Source organism: Heterocephalus glaber, unplaced genomic scaffold, assembly GCF_053883595.1.
Source record: "Heterocephalus glaber isolate CG9 unplaced genomic scaffold, H.glaber_assembly_v1.0 deba00001608, whole genome shotgun sequence".
In the NCBI taxonomy this organism is placed as follows: domain Eukaryota; kingdom Metazoa; phylum Chordata; class Mammalia; order Rodentia; family Bathyergidae; genus Heterocephalus; species Heterocephalus glaber.
In genome coordinates this window covers 10,869,817-10,890,580 of record NW_028258379.1, presented here as the reverse complement: position 1 = coordinate 10,890,580, position 20,764 = coordinate 10,869,817, and the positions used below count along the sequence as shown (strand labels likewise).

Sequence of the window (20,764 nt, the reverse complement as noted above, 5' to 3'; positions counted from 1 at the left end):
TTCTCTGGGAATGTATTCTAGTATTCTTAATGTCACAAAGGTAATCTGAATTTTGGCTTACAGAGAAATAGTGATAATTATGTGACCCTAGTTATGTCAGGCAAATCAGCTGCAGTAATATTGACAAGACAAATTAGATATTAACATATCATAAAAACCAATTATGTACCACCCATAACTATGGAAAAGAAATCCACAATTATGGTATAAATTTTAAGACAAGCGAGATATTTACTTTTTTATGTACTAAATGTAATAGTGAATGGTAGAAAAGAATTCCATAGTAATTTTACAGAGTTAACTAACTATCAAAAGATTAACAAAGTTTTATGGTTATACTATTAAAGATATAGTGCTTGGGAATGGGAGAATGCAAGAAGAAAAATCTGAAACCTAAAACTACATGATATGAGTAAGAGGTAAGAAAAATGTTAGAAAGAATCCTGTTGGGGAATAGGAGGATGTTTATAGAATTCGGTAATGTGAGAGAAAAGCTGACAATACAAGATAAAAGAAAAAAAGGGATAAAAAACAGGAAAATATGTAGGAAGTAAAAATAAGGAGAAAAAATTAAAGGGTGAAAAGTTAAAAGGGGAAAGAGGAAAAATAAGAAGTAAGAAAAAGAGATAAGAAGTAAGGAAGAAGGACAAAAGAAAATTTTCCAAGCCCCAATAAACTGGTAAAGAGAAAGGAGAAAAGGAAAGAAGAAAAAAAGAAAAAATTAAACACAAAATGCATACATACAAACCAAAACAATGAGAAAAAACAGACCAAAAAACAAACAAAACAAACCAACCAAAAAAGGAAATTCTCTCTGATTTCAAACATGTGGTTTTCTTCTGGGATCTACAATTTTGAAGCAGTGTTCCTGCTCATGCCTGTAGATAAAGAAAGCCATCAAATCCCAGACCCATGCTGTATGCAGTCACCACAGGGCAGTAGGGTTAAGGCAAGGATGCCAACCCTGTGACTTTCAAACCCAGAACAATTCAGGCTGAGCCTGGTCTGTGACCATGTGGGTGGGGCCTGTGTCCTTCAGTTTAAACCCTTCCTGGGGGTCTTTTTCCAGCCTGGTTGCAGCTCCCTGACCATGGCTGTCTACCGTGGCTGTCTCTCACCCAGTTACTGTGAGAACATAACACTGCAAACCCTGAAGTGAAGCCATCCATGGCTGCTCTGAGTCAGGTTGAAATGACCAAGGCCTCTCTAAAACGGATTCTGACCAAGCACTCCCTCCAAGGAATATGGCAGGTGCTTTGATTGGATTTACTCACCAGCTGTTGCCTATAGAAGGACTCACATAGGAGCAGAATCCCAGGCTCTCCTTGCAGTTCACAGCACCTGCCAGTCCATTCTACCACCACTTTTCTTCCTGAAGCCCTCTGGGGTCTCCAACCTTTGCTTTGTCTCTGTAGAGTCTGCCTCTCTTTCTCACAAGCCACAAGCCAAGAGCTGGAGAGAAAGGGCAGACTGTCCCTTCTCTTCCTCAGATTGTGTTGTCTCTTCAAATTCTCCACAGGTTTTAATTTTTCTGTCAGATCCTTCTTGGTTCCCAGGGATCGATCAATCTCTCTCTCTCTCTCTCTCTCTCTCTCTCTCTCTCTCTCTCTCTCTCTCTCTCTGCCATTTTCTTCCCCAAGATATTATTTTCCAGTGTGTGGATTCCAAATCTCAGAGAGGCTGAGCTGTTGCTTACCACTCTTCTGTTTTCCCAGAAGTCTCTGAATATTTTTATTGGCTCTTCTAGGGATGACAGTAGTCATTCTCATCACCATCAACTCAGAGATAACACTGAGGCACTTCACATAAAATACAGGAACCTTGCAGCAGTCTATATCCTTTTACCCCCACCCATCTATTCTTCGTATCATGTATATCACAGCCGCATGCATTGTAAAACTCACAATAGAGTATTACTACTTTTGTTTCAAACGCTTATGTGAGTTATAAAATCATGTACATAGTAAAATATAGTTTTTTCATTCCTATCTACATACCATTTCTGCTTTCTTTCATTCTTATCTCTAGACTTGTTTCAGTCTTATCTATAGACCTGTTTCCGTCTGGAGTCATTTCTTTTAGCATTTCTACTGCAGAACCTACTGACAACACATTCTCTATTTTCATTTATCTTAACATGTCTTTCCCTTTATTTTCAAAATATGTTTTCATTGGACATAGAAAGCTAGGCTGGCCATTTTTTTCCCTTACCTAGGTCCACTGTCTTCTGGTTGTATTGTTTAAGAAAAAAAAGTCATCCATTATTTTTCCTTTTCCTGAATATAATGTGCTACTTTTTCTTTGCCTCTTTTCATGATTTTTCTTTTTAGAAGGTCCTGCCTCTTATTTATACCACATCTTTAACATGTATTTGTGCCAGGTACCCAGTAGATACTTAGTATATGCTTATTGAATAAATGAATTGACCTTTGTATTTTAGATCTTCTACTTGGTTTATCATTGATAATAAATATAATACCTTACATTCATAGAAACTTTTACTCTTCTTTTTTAAATTTTTATTTTATTGGTACATTTTAGGTATACAATATAATGATGTTCATCATTGGAAATTTGCACCTTTGCATAATCTCTCTTGGTTCTTATTTTTTCTCCATCCCCCTGCCCTCCCTTCAACCCCTCCAGCCCTCCCTATTTACAAAGACTTTGCTTCCATTTTTTCATTTTCTCATATTAATTCCATTCCCTTCTTTCCTTTCCCCTACCCCTCCCACTTTCCCTTCCCCTTTGCCCCTTTTCTTCCTATTTCACATTATCTATTATACCTTTTAGTCCTTGTTTACACTTTCAGTTTCTCACACTAGAGAAACTATTCGGTATTTACACACATGTGTCCTATTTATTTCACTTAAGAGTATCACCTCCATGTGCATCCATTTAGCTATAAATGTCTCTAATTTCTCATTTTATGGCTGAATAGTACTCCATTTTATTAAAAAACCACATTCAGTGTCCGGTTGATGGGCAATTGGGCTGCTTCCACATTTTAGCTATTACAAATTGTGCTGCTAGGAACATGGGTGCACATATATCACCGTGGTATGATTCTTTTAATTCTTTGGGGAAGATCCCCAGCAGTGGAATAGCAGGGTCAAATGGGACTTCCAGTCCTAGTTCTTTGAGGTATCTCCATACTGATTTCCACAGTGGTTTCCCCAGTCTACACTCCCACCAGCAGTGCAGCAGGGTTCCTCTTTCCCCACAGCCCCGCCAGCATTTGTTATTGGTTGATTTCATAATAGCAGCCATTCTTTCTGGAGTGAGGTGGAATCTCAGTGTCGTTTTCATTTGCATCTTTCGAATGACCAGTGATGTGGAGCATTTTTTTGTATATTTATTTGCTATTTCTACTTCTTTTCCTGAGAAATGTCTGTTCATTTAGATACCCATTTTTGGATTGGGAGACTTTTACTTTCTATGAGAGGTTTCCTCCACAGCTCCTCAGAAATTCACAAAACCCTATGAAAAGATTGTGACTATTACCAGATAAAGATTCTGAGACACAGAACAGCCACATGATTTACCAAAGCTCATAGTACCAGAGGCAGAAACATGACTAGAACAGTCTCCTGACGTCTAACCAGGATTTCTTTTCAGAAGGCCCCTTAGTCTTCAATTCTCTTGGGTATTTTCCTCCTTACTTTGTAGAGCAAAATATGCACAATGTAGAATCTGCTTTTTGAAACAGATACTTACTTTTTCAGATTAGAATCATATTAGATTTTTTAGGCCCTTAAAAATATCAGTGAACAGAGATAATTGACTTATAATCTTTTTATTCCTATCAAATCCCACTCTAAGCAGAGTATACCATTTCCACTCTTGGCCTTTACCATTCCTGTGAAAATTTAAAGTTTTTCCAGCCTTTCTTGTTGTAAAAATACATCTCACTCATTCTAATACGCCCCTCTCTCTCCTTCCCTCTCTTACTTAAAAAGACAATAAAGACTATGCCAAAAATCAACCATAAATCTTGAAACCCTGCAGTTGTTTGTGTATACTGCTATCCCACAGTAGTGTGCTGAACTCAGCACCCTCCATCTAGCGCCTGGACTGGATAAGGCTGGGAACACTATCTGAATCTTTGACCTCATAAAACTGAGTAGCTAATCCTGCTTTAACCTTGACATCATCAGCACTATCTTCTTAGCACTCCTTTGGCTCAAGAGCCCAGTTATTTATTCCAAGAGATAATTGAATGTAGTGTTATTATCTTTTGGGGGCATTTGAACTCATTTATTTATGCAGTCATTTATAAAATGTAAAGTGGGAAAAAGGTAGGACAGAGATGTTTTGTGCTATTAGAGATTGTCTGGTTTCTAACTACATGTTCTTTGCCACTTTTCTGCTATTCTGCATTTTGAAGACCACAGGCAAGTAGAGCAGGATTCTCAATGTGATAACATTGATTCTAGAAGGTCTTGTGCATGAGGACTCAGAGCACATTGGTGTGATTTGCATGAGCAGCAAATTTGTCTTCAGAGGTTTTGCCAGACATCTTGTAGGCTCAGATCCTTGCAGCCATGGACTCCACAGCAGTTTTGGAACTCTAGGAGTTCTAATTCCTGAATTGGTCAAGAGGATGCATATCCGATGCTTGGTACAAACAAAACAAGCAGAATATTTGTGATTGGGGTAATCTTTGAAAAAGTATCAGTCATTTCACTGCCACACTTCAACCTTATTTCCTCATGGTCGTGCTAACTAGCATCTGTGGAGCATTTGTGTGACCAGCACAGCCACAATTTCTTAGCTCCCCTTTTCTATGAGACAGGTGCCCGTAGCCCAATTTTCCAATTGGGAAAACTGAGACTCAAAAAGATTAAGTCCATAAAGTCATCAAGCTAGTCCATGGAAGAGCTGAAATTTGAACCTAAATCTATCTGATTCCATAGTCTTTGCTTATAACCAGGGATCAGCCAACTATTTCTGTAATGGGAGAGAGTAAATACTGTATCATTCCCTTTGTGGTCGACATGTGGTCTCTGTCATGTATTCTTTCTTTTATGACTCGTTAAGAATACAAAAACTATGGGCGAGGGATATAGCTCAGTGTGCTGTGCCTGCCTGGCAAATGCAAGGTCCTGAGTTTGATTCCAGGTACCAGAAAAAAAAAAAGAATATAAAACTATTTTAGATTCACAGACCTTACAGAAACAGCTCATGAGTCAAGTTGGTGTATGCTTGCTGGTCCCCACATTTTACCAGTATGCACCCTACTTCTTTGGATGTGAAAACTTAGTGTAGAAAATCTCAAGAGAAAGGTAAAGAGCAGCAGTATTACAGTAGGTGCTGTCCCTGCCATGGTGAGTAGAAACCAGACATCAATTAGATACCTGGCAGTTGTGCCAAAAAAGTTTTCAGCTTTCCCTTTGAGATTCCTTCAGAAACCTCATGGCTCCAGCATCTCAGAGAAACAAACTGGAAGGAAATGACTCCTCAAGGAAGTAGAAAACTTGCTGGGCAGAAATTGTCTTTGTATCTAACTGACCTTTCTCAACTTTCCTCCTCTACACTTCCTTGATCATAATCAAAGTAAGACCAATACAGTCAGCAGCTTTTTATTTTTATACTTTATTTTCCAGCTGCTCAGTGTTTGACTGTTTAAGGAACTCCAGTGGTAAATATTTTTCTCTAGATTGGAAGAAGCTGTGGATCCCCTTGCTAAGCTCAGACAATATGCCTCTTAGAATGCTGCTGACCAGGACAGCTGACTGTCCCCAGCTGGTGAGTCCCCAGCTGCTGACTGAACCTTTCCAGAAACAGTTGCTAGGTGCAGAGGTTTCCTATGACTCCCCACTGCCCCATCTCACCAATACCTCTATTGCCTCTCCACATGTTCCCTGCCCTCTCCCTTTCCCTGGCACAGACACATTCTTCTGCCTGGCAGAAGAAAACTTGTTTCCATGGAAGCCTCATTAAATCTGCATCTTGCTCAGTTTGGGTTTGATCACGGCTGCCAGAAGTATTTTTAGCCCATGCAGTTGCGTAATGAGATAGGAATTGAAGAGGAAGGAGGGGACTATGTGGACAGAAAGAAGATTTTTTTTTTTTAATGTAGGGATAGAAGGAAAACTTCAGGACAGGAGGAGGTTTCATGAAAGGAAAAAAGGACACGGCACTCCTCTTGTGCAGCTGGGGATGCAGCTCCCTGGACAACTCCTTCCCACTGGAAGCCCACAGGCTCTTGCTGTGACCACTGTCCTGGTAATATGTCAAGGGAGCCTCTGATCTCCCTTTCCATGAGCTCACTTGGCTCCAACCAGGGTGACCCTTAAGCCAAGAGATGTGATTGATGCTATTGCTCATGAATTTTCTCTGTCCGGGACTGAAGGGGCAAGGACAGGAATGATGGCAAAGTGGAGGGCTGGTCCTCTGGCTGTCTGCAGCATACAGTGGTGATAGATCATACAGGGAAAAGAGGGTAGTGTTGAGACATTAAAGGTTTGTGCCCAAGATAGGATTCAGGGGTCAGAGAGAACATGTAGTGTGATTGGCACTGGAATACAAGGCCAAGTGCATCCCTTGGCTGCTTAAGTTCTGAGAATTCTCACTTCGTTCTTCAGACAGACTCTGCCCTAGCCCCTGCCTGTGCACTTAGAGAGCCTGTGAAACTGAGTTGGTTGTTTGCACTGGAAGTGTTGGAGTGTGTGTGTGTGTGAGAGTGTGTGTGTGTGAGTGTGTGTGTGTGGGGGGGGGACACTCACCACCTCTATTAGACTGACAAGGAAACTGAGGCACCGAGCAGTTGAGAAACTTACTGAAATTCATCTGGGCAATTCGTGGTACCCATGTGGTACTTCCTAAGGTTTGTTACTTAAGAAACCTACTTGAGAATCTGCAGATCTAAATCAGTAACGTGCATTGGTCTCATACATTTTAAACAACCTTCTGTACACAGAGCCATTTATAGTAACTCTGTATTGATGAGCTGAAAGCAGTCTGCAGATGTGCTGCTGGGATTTCATTCATCCTCAAAGAGGTGGGTTTTTTTAAGGTTTTCTGAGGGCGGTATCTAAATTCATAAAAGTCTTTACAATCAAAATTCTCATGAGTTTCATTCTGGCTCTCCTGCACTGCCATTCTTCCCACATTTCCCTTGGATTTTTATTGCCTTGTCTCTCCTGAGACCCCACTGTTACCTCCGTATTACCTGTGGGACTGCACCCTGCCTTCCTGTTCTTGGGCTGTGGGAATTTCTCTCCTTGTCCAGTTCCACACCACTGCTGCTCCCTTCTCAGGAGAGCATTTAATTTTTCATGCTTCTCTCCAACCACTCCGCCAAAGATGGTTGTGAGGGCCTCATTGGGTTTGGCAGGCTTTTGTTCTTTGCCTACCAATCTCTTTGAGTGCGTCTTTGTCAACCTGCCCATCTTCAAGCCTTTCATTTCCTCTACACTCACCAGCTTCCTCATCAGTTCTCAAAAAACCAAAGTGGAGACAATGGAACCTGTGTTACTCAGCTTTTCACCACTCTGACAGAATACCTGACGTAAACAACTTAAAAGGGAGCAAGATTGACTTTGGCTCATGGCTTCAGGTATTTCAGTCCATGGTTGACCAGCTCCATTAAGCAATAATGAGGCAATGGTTAGGCCTTTGATGAGGCAGAAGCATCATGACAGAAGGCAGAGAAAAGCCGTTCACCTCATGGCAGCCAGGAAACAGAGAGAGCAGCAAGAGTGAGAGAGGAAGGGGAAGGGACAAAATATACCTTTCAAAGTCATACCCCCATAGTGACCTGCTTCATCCAAGTAGGACCCTCCTCCTAATAAGCCCATCCAGCTAATGAACTCATCAATGGGTTAATCCACTTGATGCAGATGCAGCCTTCAAGATTCAGTACTTCCCCAAGCCCGTCAGCTCTGCACACATGAGACTTTTGGTGGTCTTTTCAGACCTAAACTATAATAGAATCTAAACCCATTCACAGCCCAATCTGTCACAGTATCTCCTCTAAATGCATTCTAAGTTCTGTTCAGAACATTAAAGTAATTGGGGATGTACATTGAGGATTCGTGTATTGTGCATTGTGCTACGTACTTCCATCCCTACAATATTCCTGTGAATTAAGTACCAAAAATACTCCCATTTGACAGGTGAGTGAATGGAGGCACAGAGAGATGGAATAACTTGCTCAATGTCACACAGCTAGTTAGTGGTTGGAACTGTGGCATGAAACTTTGCAGTCTGACTCTGGGACTGTGCTCATAACCAGCACTATCTACTGCCTCCCACTTGAAAATATCCAAGGACAAGTTTGAGATACAGTTACTGAAATCTTCTTGCACAGCAAAGCAGAGACCAACTGTCCTAGATTTACACTGACCTTATTGCTCATCATCAGTGGCTTGTGTTTAATGATTGCCTCTAAAGTCCAAGGACTTGCCTGAGTGCTGTGACAAAGGGCCACCACTAGGAGCACCAATGACCATGGTTTCATCAGGGATCAACCCCAGCCAAAGGCAGGGTAGGAAGAGCACATATAGAATATCCTCGGCACTCTCCTGCTTATAAGATGCAGGAACCCTCTAAAGGTAGCTTAGGAAAAAACCAAAGTTGAGTATATAAGATGTAAGCGTATTTTATTAAATTCAAAGAAGGGCCTGCAGACCTTATAAGGTATAAACCACAGAACCTGGGAAATGCATTGCCAGCGCCTCCCTGTCTTCTCCGCTCTTCCCCTGGCCTCCATTTGCCTGCCCTTTAGCTGGGCCCAAGCTGTTCCCCCACAATGTAGAATTTTAAGAACACTCTGACTTTGTAAATGAGGATATGTAATCTTGGGAGCATTGATGCAAATTTTTCCATATGCATGACGAAGCAAGGAGGCTGGAAAGGAAGCTGTTGTCATGGCCCATGTGACAGTTCAAAAGGTCAAGGTGAAAATGATTCATGTCCTCTTCGCAGATGGGTAAACTGAGGCACAGAAGGACCCTGACCATTGTGTCAGTGCTAGGTGCACTGGACATGGTATCTGATCTTTGTGGGAAGTGTGGTTTCTTACTTTGTTGCACACCCCCCTACAGAGCACTGGCTGACCAGGGACTCCTGGGGCCTCCACAAGATAGGCACAGTTCAAGGTCTCCAGGACAAAAGCATTCAAAGTGGAATTCTGGGATTTCTGGGGTCTGGAATAAGGACACTGGGACCTAGGGACAGCTCTTCTCTAGTGTGTTGTGTGGGCCCTTGCTAACACTGAGTGCACCTGGATTTTAATTTGGGTCTCCAAAGCCTATGCTCTATCAGGTGACAAGCCTTCCTAAACCCCACACATCCCTTGAGGATGAGTGCTTTCAGACAAGATTATATATGAGCAAATTGAGGCTCAGAAGGTATGCAGCTAGTTCAAGGTCACACAGCTGAACCAGGATGTGGACACAGCTCTGAGTCTGATGCCTGAGAACCCATGCTTCTGCCTCTTGCAGTACTCCTGCTCTGCTTCATTTCCTCGTCTGTCAGATGTGAATGATAATACCCATCTCACATGAATATTGTAGGGGAAAAAACAGATAAAAGAAAAGAAAGTGATTTGAAAACGTAAGCAGCGTCTTCGGATGGGAATTATTTTTGTTGCTGTCACGTACCACCAGCCCCCAGGGCTTTGCTGAGCTGTTCCCAGCTCAGAGCTCTGGAAGGTGCCTCCTCTCTGCCAGCAGCAGGGGGGGACAGTTTGTCTTCATCCTGAGCAAGGCTGACAAACTGAGCTCCATGCCTCCCCGCATGTGCCCATGCTAGTTCCCATGGGTAGGTGGCAGTGAAGCTGGGATTTAAACCCAAGTCTCCAAGGCCTTCCTTTTTTTCTTTTAAATTAATTTTATCTGTACACTTTTGACATACATAATAATCACATTCATCATAGGGAATTTGTACCTGTACATAGTGTATGTTGATTCTTTTTTCCCCATTCCTCTTCCCTCCCTTCAACTTCTTCCCACGTTCATTTACAAAAGTTTTGTTTCCATTTCTCCTTCTATTCTCTTTTTTCCTTTTCCCTTTCTTCCTATCCCCTCCCCCTCCCTTGTTCCCCTTTCTCTTTAAAAATTTTCTTCCTACTTCCCAATAGCTAGCATCTATTTTGGACCCTTTTCAGTTTCTCTCACAAAAGAAACAATGCAATATTTAAGCATGTATGTCCAATTTGTTTCACTTGAAGGTATGTTTTCAAGGTGTATCCATTTACCTCTATCTTTCTACCACTGCCTCCTATTGTAGGGAAGGTCCTAGATAGGATGTCAGAGATTCTCTGTTCAGTCCAGCAGGCTGGAAAGGTGTTGGAAGACTTATGCCAAGGTCAGAAAGGAAGGAAGCAAAGTCAGATTAAATGAAGTCCCCCAGACAGCTTGTCCATGTCACCCCACGCTGTCCAGGTAGCTGCTCTCATCAGGCCTTACCCAGTGGTTCTCATCAGGCTGTGTGCTGCAGAGACCTTCTGGGCATTGTGCAGGCTGGAGGGGTCCTGCAAAGGAATCATCAGTTGAGTTTCTCTGAGGTTCAAGGCAGCTTATTAGCTAGGGCAGGTACCAGGGAGTGTGTTCCAAGGGACAGAGTGGGTAAGCAGGAGATTCAGGATCCACTTTTAGGACTACAGGCTGAGCTAAGGGGCTTTCAGAGCAATGGCCAAGTGGGAAGTGTCACGAAGTTTTGGCTGGCAATCAGGCGACAAGGACAGAAAAGAACAAAAGCAGATGTCAAACTTGGGAGGCTCACCTCAGCTCCATGATGAAAGTGCTTTAGACCAGCTCTTGCAGCAATGATCCTGCCTTAGGCCAGGTGTTTATCAAAGCAAACCTGTCAGCACTACAGTGGTCTCTGTGTTTAGAGAAGGGCCTAACATGATTCCCCAAGAAAGCATCTGCCAACAATAATGTGCTGAAGTGTGTGTTTGTTCATCTCATCAGCTCAATAGTTCTGTAAGGCATGTGAGACATGTGCTACTCTTTCCATTTGGCAAATGGAGAAAACAGAGCCCGGAGAAGTAAAGTTGCTTTGCAGAGCTACAAAGCTGCTAAATAGTATCTATCTCACCTATTCCAGCTCCCTCATCTTATGCCATGCAAACATGAAGCCAACAGGGCAACCAAATACCCCACCATTGTGTGTGCATGCTGCAGTCTCCCTCATTTTGTCTTTCAGGACTATTTCCTAGGGGAGCTAATTATTCTTGGTTAGATAGGAAATAGCCAACACTTCTGACGGTGGTTTACCAATACCAATAGGACAAGCTCAAACTCAAGTAGATGGTCAGAATGCATGTGGTGTCACTTCATTATACAGCTCTGAGGTGTGAACCTCATATTATGGTCTATCACGGTACGACATGTGTTCCCTCTCATCTCAATCCCTGATTCTCTGTTACAATAAATATGATTTCAGGCTTTAAACTAATGATGGCAATGTTTATGGAGCCCCTACTGAATACTGAATCCTAAGTCAGCTACTAGAGGTAGACACATGAAGAAGACAGTCAATATTACTTTAGAGGATTCTTTGCTTGCCAATGTCTAAAACTTTTAACTTGAACTCACTTTGGAGAAAGGGGAATTCCTTGGCTTATATAAGCAATGCATGGGAAGGCATGTCCAAGGAACAACCACAACTAACAATTTTCATGTCTCAAGATTCTTTCTTCTCATTTTACACCAGGATTTTTTTCTCTCAGATTGGCTTCATCCACCAGGCTGGAGATACAACTATAGGTAGCCATCAGGCCCCCATATATGGGTTAAATATTGGAGATAGATTGATCTTCTTGTATCAGAGATTGCTTAGACCATCTACTTGGTAGAAGATGGAACTAAAAAGATGGCAGCTACCATTTGAACCACATGGTTAGAATTAGAGGAATAAATATAACCCAAATAAGGCAGAGAAAAGAAAGAATTTGTGGCTCAAAGTCATAAACAATATCCATTCCCTGACTCTAAAGAGCTTTCAGTCCAGTGAGATGAAAATAGGCAGGTCAGTCTGCAGCTATAATACAGAGCCATTGGCTCTACAACACAACGCATTGGGAAAGCATTTCAGGAGAGCTAAGGGACACTTGTGCCCACCCTGAAAGAATGGCTAGAAGCCATGAGTTATGCAAGGGAAGAAGAGACTCTCAAACAGAAGCAATAACATTAGCAAAAATACGAAAAAGTCTGAGCACCCAGGAAAGGCAAGTAGCTCAGTAGGGCTGGATGCCAATGTACATAAGAGAGGGTGATAAGGCCCTGATGTTAAAAATAGGAAAATGAAAGTCCTTAGGAATAATATGCCAATTTTGCAGACAGGAAAACTATTCCAAAGATGTTAAGTAAAATATTGAATGTGTCCTTGTTGTTGGAAAAATGCTCATGGAGTTAGGATCTCATACACCATGAAAGGATTTATTTAAAATAAAATCAAAGAACAACCTGAACAAAGTATATGAGCTGTGTGTGTGGATTGGATAGCAACACAGTGAGCAATTTTAGCTTGAAAACTATACATCCATAACATGACCATGTTTTAGAGGATTTCCCTGTAGGGAGGGAGAAAAAATGTCAAATTGCCCCAGCAATGACCTTTTTTGTACATGTAAAGTGTTAATAAGTGCTGTTATCAGGATGAGAGTGACACAAGCAAAAGAGATCACAATACAGTTTGTAACTAGTGCTTATTAAGTTGGGCTATAGTTCAGGTCATGCTTTTAAACATGACTTTGAGAAATCAAAGCTCAGTTAAGTTTCAAAAATTATTGAAAAGGGAGATTATGTTGCCTCAAGTCAAAGAGAGCATAGGAGATGGTGATTCAAATGATCGAAAGTACCAAGCTGCCTGATAGGATTCAAGGGAATAGTGTGCAGCTCTGAAATCAGATAGGTGCAAAGCAGTATGGAATGAGATAAATGCTAGACATCTGAAAGGTTGAAACTGATAGCGGATTTTCAGATGTCAGCCTCAAGAAAATGAAATGGGACCTAATAAAGGAGAGTAGGAGTCTAGGGAGCATGAGATATTAAAGAAAGTGAAGAGCTCAGGTTTGTGGGGAGGAAGAGAGAGAGAGAGGAAGGAAGGAGAGAGAATGGGGAGGGAGGGAAAGGTGAAAAGAGTAGTCCTTTTAACACTGGACCCTCCTTCTCCCCTCTCTTTCCTGCTAAAAAAAAAAAATGGTTTGTTTTAGCTGAGATGGTCATAAGGTAAATTTTTTAAAGGAGCTGTTTTGTCTGACTTCCATCATAAAATCAGAGCTCTGCTGCCATAAAATAAAAATCTCGTAATAACATGAGTAGAAAACTTGATATCCTGCAGAAGGAAAGATGGCAGCCCACTCAGTGCCATGCTGGGCGTGATTGCACACAAGCCATGCACCTCCCGCTGGCAGTTGTAGCTACTGCCCAGCGGTGCACATTTTCATCGCAGCTGTTTTCTGCACGTTCTGAGGTTTGTGCCATCCCTCACCATCAATAATCAATCTTTAGCCCTTAGTCCAAGGGTTATCAACCTAGAGTCCATGGGCTTTTAGATGATAGGGTATGTGAATCCCCTGCAATTATAGATAAAATATTGTGTGCGCGTACGTGCATTTTTCTGGTAAGAGGCACCCAAATTATTAAAGCTGTTCATGACGCCTCCAAAAGGTGAAGAACTACTTCTCGGTGCAAAAGTCAAACCAGCTTCACCCAGGGCAGTTGGGATGCAGCGAGGTGGCAGTTTCGCACTTGAATGGCAGATCTGTTCCTAGTTGTACAAATCATGAAGAGTGTGTTCCAGTAATTCTACAAGAACCAGGAAATGTTGAGTCTATTTAGAATAAGAACCAGTAGGTAGAAATTCCTTCAAAAGACCAAAGCTTTTGCCTTTGGCAGGAAAGAATATCAGCACATTCGTGAAGTGCCCCTGTGTTTATATTTCAATTCTGAAAGACGATTCAAATTTCACTAAATCAAACTTTTGTACCTCAATTAGGAAAACGTTGGCTGATTAGGGCTTTTAGAGGTAAAATGTAACCCTTGTGAAATGCCAGCACGGGGTACTTTTATCTACTAACAGGTGTTGAGCTTTTGAAATTGACAGTGAGCAGCAGGATGTGCACATTTCACGCAGTATGTTTAAGGACTCTCAAATAGTCACTTGCAATGAAGGGGGAAATAATTCAGAACACAAAATTTCTTACGGAAAATCCACTTAGAGGATGCAGGAGGGAGTGTAAGCAAGGATATTTCTCGTAAAACATAGACGAATCAATAGCCAGCCGATGTGTTGATCAAATAAATTATCTTCTGGGGGAAAACAATAGAAGCCAACTGAAATACAAGTATCCTGCTAAAGAAAAACAGCAAACAGGAGTTACAATAGCTTGATTGTATGATGAGGTAATTAACAGCCGGGTTAGCAAAACATGTTCAAAACAAGAAAAAGAGTCGTTAGAAGAGGAAAAAAATAAATCCTAGCAGATCTTCAAAATAAAAACAATGCAGGCTGTGGTTGATGATAATTTAGTGTGTGTTTCAAACTAACTAGAAGAGAGGGTTTTGAATGTTCCCAACACAAAGAAATGATAAATGTTTCAGGTTATAGATCTGCCAATTAACCTGATCTGATCACTGCACATTGTATACATGTGTTGAAATATCACTGTACCCTATGAAGATGTGCAATTAATGTATGTAAAAACTAAGAACACCAAACGGAGATAATAATTATTTAGAAAGTGAAGGGGAAAATGTCATTTGGACCTGAATTATCCGGATACTTAACTTCCTACATATAGAAGACTTGGTTTACTACTGCTCTCTCTCTAAATTCTATATTGAAGATATCAACCATGTGAATGAATTTAAAGGTGTCTTATTGTGTATAATTCCTGAATCTGTATCTTCCGTTCCCCCATATCTAGCCATTCTCCATGTCAGCCTGCCTAATTTAAAAGGATCATTTTCAAAACTAGCTCCTTCTCTTCTGGAAACCCCTCTTTCTGTTCATTGCCCTATGACCCTCACCTCTTGCACTCAGCAGAAAATCCTAAGTTTCCCTTTTACTTTTTCTTACCCTCCATTTCTGCATTCAAAATATTTTTCTCTTGCATCCCTTTTTATTCATCCATTCACTCATTTCATAAGCATTTATGAGCTACTTCCACGTTCAAGAAACTGTTACTGGGGATATTCTTGTCAACAAGCAATTTCCATTGAGTGTAGCAAATGTCACCACAGAGGCAAGCACAGTTCACTACAGGAGGATGTGGGTGAACTCACCACACCAGTCTAACAAGTTTGAGAAGAACTTCTCAGAGAAGGTGTCTGAAATCTGAAGGAGGGTGAGTAAGAAAGAGGGCAGGTAACAGCACCACAGAAAAAGCCCCTTCCCAGAATGCTAAGAAGTTTGGAGGAGAGTAAACAACCATACAAATGTTTAGAGGGAAGGATGGGCATAAGGAGATTTGCAACCTAAAGAGGAGGAGAAAATGAAGTTGAGTGGATATGAATCAGATCAGGCTGATGAGTTAGAAGATTGCTGGCAGATTCTGGGCCAGAGGCAATGGTGACCAATACATGGAGAGTTTTAGTAGGGAATGAAAAGAAGAAAGAGTGTTCATGAGCTAGAAGTGGGTAAAAGTAACAGCATCTGATTCCTGCTTGGAAGTGCAGATAGTCCAGAGAGGGGACCATAATGCAGGAATGAGTGGATGGATAGTGGTACTGTCCACTAACGTGGGGGTAAAGGAAGAGAAGAAGCATTGATAAAGAAGACAGTAAATTCAGTCACGGGATGTTTGGATTTGATATCTTGGTGGAGCAATTCTAGGTGATAAGACTTAAGGCATAGATTTGAGAATAGATGTCTGAGGGGAAGTGAAGGTCATTGGAAAGGAAAAGATGGAAGGATTGAGGGCCAAGGCTTTTAATTAGTCATCTTGGGCACAATCATAACTCTCTCAGGATGCTGGAAGGATGACTATGAGCCAGGTACCAAAGTTATCACTGTTGAGACAAGTGACTCAGATGTTAGAAGACAGTGGCAGGAAGCAGCAGGAGAGAGGTTTATAGCCCAATGCGGAAAGAGCCATTACCTAGGACAGCAGGGAGGAAAGAACTCTCCCCAGCTGACACAGCTCTAAGGGATTTGCTTCTAAAGCAATCCTTAGCAGAGAAACAGCAATATCCACAGAAGATGAGTGGGCACTGGTTTCCCCAGAAAATCTACCTAGAAAAATTTTATTTGCAAGGGACTCCTACTAGATAAGAGTCTATGTTCATCCTCAGAACATCATCAAGCAAATGTATAACTCATTACTTGTTTCTACAACCACTCTGCCCTGGCCACAAGAGCCAACTCATTGCCTGCTGAATGCTCTTCCAATTTTCCTGTTTTAAAACCTGTCTTGGTCACTTTCCTATCACTGGAACAAAATACTCAATACCCACAACTTGAAGGAGCAGAAATGCATTTTGGCTTGCAGTGTTAGTCCGTGATTGTCTGGCTGCAGGGCAGAAACAGGATGGCAGAGGGGCATGGTGGAGGAAAAGGTCCCCAACCTAGGGCAGCTAGGAAGCAGAACAAGAAGGGAGGAGCCAGGGAAGGAGATATAGCCTGCCAGGTCACACCTCCAGCCAGGCCCCACCTCCTAACTGCAAGTCAGCTATAAACTCAGCAGAGCACTAATCCACTCATGAGCTTAACATCCCTTGATCCAACCGTCTTTCAAACACAGGCTTTAAGACAGATGTGTTACATCTAAACCATAACAATGCCTCATTGTCAAACCTCTTCTCCCACCTCTATACCACAACCATCAGAACCTTACCTTTTCCCAATGACCAGCTCTTTAGCAAACCAATCCTTTAATAACTTCTAAGATAATCTCCACTGACTATGCCCTTCTTAGCGCACTTCCTACACTTCTATAACTGTTAAGTATTATCTACTATGAACCTATGTTACAATCTCTTGATGGACAGAGAATTCAGTTTATACTTTGTTTGCCTCTAGCACACTTCTTTGCCTATGTAGGTGCATCATAGTCAATTTCCTGCTTGACTTGAGATATAAAGTTCTAGTCCATTTGTAAGCTTTATAAACTAAAAATGGCAGATGGCACTGGAGCTCGAATTTTACAAAGCAAAAAGCATTCGACAGAGGTGCTGAATTTTTTCCTTTTAGTTCTTGTAGCAATTGTTTTGAATTTGTTTGATTTGCCTAAGAACTGAAATTGTGAATGGCAACTCAAGTGATTTTTCTGTACATCCAGAAAATGGAACTGAATATTTGATAGAGACCAGCTGCTTCAGACAGGAAAAATAAGAGAGCAGCTCTCAAGGTTTTGTTTTGTTTTGTTTTGTTTTGTTTTTAACAGCAGAGCAGTATTTAAAAAAACAAGAGTGAAGATAAATGAGATTGACTGGCAAGTGTCTGAACCGGTTGGACACAAGCCCCTGTGGTTACTGATAGACAACATTTATGTGGCTGCTGGGCCACTGATAGATAGATACAGTGTGTCAACAGCCAATGCTCTGGGAAGTTCGGGAAGATGGATGAGAGCGGCCCAGCAGCCCAAGAGGCTCCTTAGGAAGGCGGTGCTCTTTCAGAGTCTGCCTGTCTGCCTCCTCATTATCCATCACATTAAACTGTCCTTCTTCTCTCATTTCTATGACAGTTTTCCTAACAATATTCCAGCCTGGACTTTAGCCAGGACATCTGGAGGTGATAGGAATGATCCTGAATTTTTTTTCCTTTGGGCAACTGTAGCAATTTTTTAAATATGGTAATGGCTTAAGATTCTTGGAGAATTTTTGTTTCCTTGAATAATCATCAGAGAAAGTGAGGCCTGTGTTTGGGTAGTGGTACCTGTAGAAGGTGACATCATCAGTGGCTCCCAACTCCATTTCGACTCAGCCTTTGGAGCTGCAAGGAATTCATCTCCTAATACCTGCATCTTCTTCCCTCCAGTGCTCCCAGCTCACACTGGCTCCATGTGGTGCTGGGAGCTTGGTTCATGGTTTATGGAGTTTGATCCGTCTCAGGAAGACATGGGTGTAAACACATTCCCGGAAAAGAGGACTTAGCATGCCTGGTCTTAGGTTGAGGGAACTAGAAATCCTGTTCTTGAGATTCCAGAAAACAAATAACTCACTACACCAGAAGCAAAAATGCAGGGCAAAAGAAAGCTTTGGGCTTGGAATCAGACTAAGCTGGGCTGGAATCCTGCCTTCACCTCACTTCCCCTTGAAACTTTGGACATTTTACTAAATCCCTCTGTTTCTCCATTTCTCTATAAATAGGAGTAACATTAGCACTTACCTCATTGGGGTGTAATGAGGGTTAAATGAGATATATTGAAAACACTTAGCACAATGTCTGGCATATATGAAAACCTCAATAAATGTTGATTGTATAGAAATCAGAGGAACCTGGGATTTACAGCAGATGCCATGACTTCCTTTTGTTTCATTGATTATGGAGCTAGGTCTCCTCAGTTCAAATTCTGTCTCTGTCATCTATTACCTATAAAACCTTAAGCAAGCAACTTAGCCTCCTGTGCTTTAATTTTAACATCTGTAAAAGAGTTATAACCATAGTTTTTACTCTTTTAGTGTCTAGAGATTTGGGGAGTTGATAAACACAAAGCACTTTTAACAGTGCCTGGAACATGTAAAATGGCATGCAAGTATAAAGTGTCGTTATTATTAAATGGTATGTGCCATAGGACATTTTGGCTGATCAGTCTTTGAGACTCTTCCCAGCTTCATAAGTGAGACTGAGTTTGCAGTATATTGTTTGCTTCCATATCTGCCTTCCCACTGGTCTGTGAATTCTTGAAGAGCACAGAGACTTTTATTCATCTCTGCATGGCATAGCATCTTTTCAAGATGCCTGACATTTACTGGATGCCAAACATAGTACTGGGCATACTGCAAGGATGCAGTCAATGTGAGTCGGTGCAGCTAAAGAGGTGAGTCAAGCTGAAGGTAAAAGAAAGGCCTCATCAACATCACAATTCATAGTAACCAACATGAACCACACACATTGCTGTCCAGGATAAACTGAGTCTAGTTTCACCTTCATGCCAGCACTAGTAGAGTTCAAGGAGAATGTGTAGAAGGAAAAAGAAAATTATAACCTGCCAGTATGTGTATTATTATCACTGTTTGGTTTTGTGTGTATATTGCTATGTTTTGTTTGGGTATGCATGGAAAATGAGGTACTACCAACCCACTTCCCTTCTTAAGACTAGCTCCAGGGAAGCTGCCACAGGCAGGGATTTGTCATGCTAGGCTCTTGGTAGTAAAGAACAATATCTTGCTTATCTTTTTAACTCCTTCAGCCCCTAATGCTTATCACATACTTTGTCCATGGAAACTGAATAACCATTTATGAATAGATGAATTTCTGATATACAGAAAGTCATTCACCATCCTTCTATTCAGGTTGTCCAGCCATGTCTTTCCTTCTCATTCACCTTATAAGCATCATGTGACCATTCCCTGGATAGTTCCTCCTCTATTGCTGTTCTTGACACTCCCCTCTGTTCTTTGTCCCCCATGTCAAAAATTGTAAGTGCCATTTGGGAATAGGAATTCTGGAAATCTGAAGGTTCAGGGCTACTCAGACACTATATTCCAGTTTTCTGAGCTAAGATGAGGTCCTTAATATCTCTTCCCTACTCCATGTTTGCTTTCCCTCAATGAATATCTTTTGATTCTCTAGTAGACATTCAGCAATTTCAGAAAATATTCAATTTTCATCTCTTTTCATGCCATACTCCTGGGCACTACCCTCCCCTACAGAGAGATGGAATAGTACTTTGAAAGCCTGTACATGTGAGGAAAATGCTGTCTATCTGATCACTTGAATGACAGATTTGCTTCTTTAGCAACTTGACTAGGCAGAGTGTGAAGAAAAAATGAAAAGACAGAAATGTGTTGAGTTTGGCTGAATAATGACCAGTGGGGTGAAATGATAAGATAACCACCCACTCACAAGATTTCTACCCTCAGGCGCAAGAAAGGTAACAACAACAAGCACTGAAACCGCTTTTAAGGGAGGATATGTTAAACACACACACACACACACACACACACACACACACACACGCACAGTATGACCACTTTCAGGAAACATGATAGGAATATTTATTAAATAGAGAAGATGTCTAAGCCTGTGGAACACAATCTCTATAGGAAAATAACCAAAATGATATAATTTTATTCAGGATCTTTTAGTTAAACAGATTCAGTGATTAATGTCAGTGTTGTTGTCAACAACAAAATACCAATGAGTATATATTGAGAAATTTATCCTGAGCAATTTTCAGAAGCATATTTCACTTAATCCCCATGTCATTCTTTCACAGATGAGAAAATAATCTTACAGTGATGATTTTTCCTAGCTATAAGTGGCAGAGACACACTCAAACATAGGTCAGTCTATCTGTAAGATCTTTGCACTTAACTTCTCACCTAAACAGTAACACACCTGGTCCATTTCAATAGACCACTTTCGTACATTTCTTTCATTACCTTCAGAATGCTTAGGTATGGATTGGATAAGGCTTATAAGCAGAGGAGAAGAACAGAGTATTGAAAAGATCTCTGGCCTCATTATCTTGAAAACATAAGCCTAGGCCAAGTTGTACCACTTACCAGCTATGTGAACTGAGGCAAATCCTTGGTGCCTCTGGGTCTTAATTACCCCTCAAGTAGAGGTGAGTGTAACTGCACAGTGTTTCTGGGCTGTTATGAAGATGAAATAATTGTAAACAGAAGAGCTCAGTGTAAAT

The 20,764-nt window shown here is 41.3% G+C and overlaps 1 protein-coding gene and 1 long non-coding RNA gene across 11 annotated transcripts in view; one reads left to right on the top strand and one right to left on the bottom strand.

The window, feature by feature from the left end:
- Window positions 1-20,764, top strand: part of Slc8a3 (solute carrier family 8 member A3) — a 144,875-nt gene that overhangs the window by 82,474 nt on the left and 41,637 nt on the right. The window lies entirely within an intron of this gene.
- LOC147822752 (uncharacterized) overlaps window positions 8,523-20,764 on the bottom strand; it is a 33,148-nt gene continuing 20,906 nt past the window's right edge. The window contains exon 6 of the long non-coding RNA XR_015445018.1: window positions 8,523-10,480. This is a non-coding gene — a long non-coding RNA (uncharacterized LOC147822752). The remainder of the gene's footprint in view (window positions 10,481-20,764) is intronic.